The sequence below is a fragment of the Bombus fervidus genome, unplaced genomic scaffold (genome assembly GCF_041682495.2).
Source record: "Bombus fervidus isolate BK054 unplaced genomic scaffold, iyBomFerv1 scaffold0031, whole genome shotgun sequence".
In the NCBI taxonomy this organism is placed as follows: domain Eukaryota; kingdom Metazoa; phylum Arthropoda; class Insecta; order Hymenoptera; family Apidae; genus Bombus; species Bombus fervidus.
The window spans coordinates 20,001-22,500 of NW_027212594.1; the positions used below are offsets into that span (position 1 = coordinate 20,001).

Below are 2,500 nucleotides of genomic sequence, written 5' to 3' on the forward strand. Positions count from 1 at the left end.
AACATCATCGGCCGTGCCGAAACGGGAAATGGAGTACCGTGAAGAGGAGGATGTTAAACCAACAACAAGGAACTCGTTCCTTTATACCTATGACGACCTGGCTAATCAAAGGACATGAGATGGATGATGGATGGAATTAAATACTTCGGATACACATATTCTTGTTTCAATGTTCGATTCAACCGAAGCCTCGGACGCGACGCCTCTCGATCCCGGAGGCGCCGTGGCGGATTTTTCCGCTTCTCAGGGGATCATGGGTGACGACCAAGCTAGCCAACGGACAACGAGTTATGGAATTACGGTACCTTTAGTGGGCGATCGGGTTGCGTGTCCAGTATGTGAAGAGAAGGGAATAAACCTTTTCTTCATGTCGTTATCCGACCTGAACAAGCACCTCGATCTACACCATACAGATGCGAATATTAAATGGAGTTGTCTCTGTGGGAAAAGTTTCTCGAAACTTCATGGGACCCAGTGCCACATTCCTAAATGTACAGGCACTGGTCAAAAGGCAGTGGGAAAATATAAGTGTGAAGCATGTCCCATGAGTTTCGGGACCCAGAGAGGACTCTCGACCCACGAAAGGCATGCGCACCCTGCCCTAAGAAATCAGAAAAGAAGGGGACCGGACCCCCCAAAAGATAAAAATTGGACGGAAGTAGAACTTAGTCTCTTGAGAGAGCTTAATGAAAAATTTAAAAATCATAAATATCCAAACAAAGAAATAAATAAGATCCTCACAAACAAGACCTTAGACCAGATCAAATATCAGAGAAAAAAGCTAAGACTGGTCGGTGAGGCAACAAGCTCTCAGGAGGCTAATTGGGCAACAGTGGGAGGGTGCGATCTCGTGGATCCAGGCAATGCGTCTTCAAATGCGCCTGAGATCCGCGTTGACAATGAGTCTCTTAGTGCATGGAGACTCAGCCTGGAAGAAGCCATACTGACGACAGCCGACGTACCTCCTGTTTTAAGTGAGGCTTACGATCGGCTGGAAAATATTTTTAAATTAAACCAAGGGAACGAGGAAGCCCTTGGTAAAGAATTAAATAATTTTATTGCACATCTCTATGAAATTATAAAGAAAGTCAATAAAATAGAGATCACTAAATGTAATTTAAGTCGGAATAAGCCCCAAATGGGACATAAAAAGAACAGCCGCAACGCAAGAAAGCGGTTTTCATACGCACGATGCCAGGATCTGTTTTATGAGTGTCCAAAGAAGTTGGCCGATGTCGTTATCAACGACGATCGCGCATACCTGGAACCAGCCAGGCAGCCACCGGCAGCTGAAGAAGTCAAGAGACACTATAAAGAATTATGGGGGCAACAAGGACCATCTAGTGTCCCGTTTATTAATGATCAATGTGTCTCTAAGCTGTCGTTAAACGAAATTTTTACGCCGATAGCTGTTGAGGATGTGGCGGAGAAAATTAGAAAGATCAGAAAGAAAGCCGCGGCAGGTCCGGATGGATTAACAAAAGAACACCTAATGATCCCCGGACTGCCTGAAATATTATCTAAAATCTATAACATCTGTTTATATAGTTCCTGTTATCCTTCCATATGGAAGCGTAACAGGACTACATTAATTATGAAAGCAAAGAAATCGGGCCATAAGGTCGAGGATTGGAGACCTATTACGATAGGTCCCATTCTCGGCCGAATTTTCTCCTCCATCCTTGACAGAAAGTTAAGGAGAGGTATTGTATTGAACCTAAGGCAGAAGGGTTTTACATCCGAAAACGGATGTAAAACCAATATCGAACTTTTAAATTCTGCCTTGAATACAAGCAAAAACGGGGGCGGCGGGATATTCACGATCGTGGATATCTCGAAGGCGTTCGATACGATACCCCATTCGGCTTTAACACCTTGCCTGGCTAGGAAAGGTGTGCCGGCCCCAATAATTAAATTAATCAAAAATATGTACGTGGATAATTCCACAACAATTCGGACCAAAAACAAAGTTGGGGTCGAGATCAAGATCCTGAGAGGAGTCAAGCAGGGCGATCCCCTGTCGCCCTTGCTTTTTAACTTATGTCTCGATCCACTGCTGGAGATGATCGAAGAATCAACCAGTGGCATCAAAGCGAATCAAAATCAAAACAGAGGAATCCCTGTTCTGGCGTTCGCGGACGATGTAGTGTTGTTGGGCGCAAACGAGAGGGAGGCGCAGCGCCAGGTGGACGCCCTCCACGAATATCTGAGTGGCCTGAACATGCAGTTATCTAGAGAAAAGAGCCAAACATTCCAGATTGTCTCGAAAAGAGACACCTGGTATGTTAAAGATCCAGAAATAAGGCTCGACGGGCTGAACGTTCCATCTACAGACCCGGATGAGGCATTCAGATATTTAGGCGCCAAAATGGGGCCTTGGAAGGGTGTTCATTGTGGCATCGTGGTACCCGAGATTCTGAGCGTGATCAGGAGAATCAGAAAACTCTCCCTGAAACCATGCCAGAAGATCGAGCTCATCACGAAATACGTCTTCCCTCGC

At 45.4% G+C, this 2,500-nt stretch overlaps 1 pseudogene; it reads left to right on the top strand.

Moving 5' to 3' along the window:
- Positions 1 to 2,500, top strand: part of LOC139997142 (large subunit ribosomal RNA) — an 8,893-nt pseudogene that overhangs the window by 3,895 nt on the left and 2,498 nt on the right.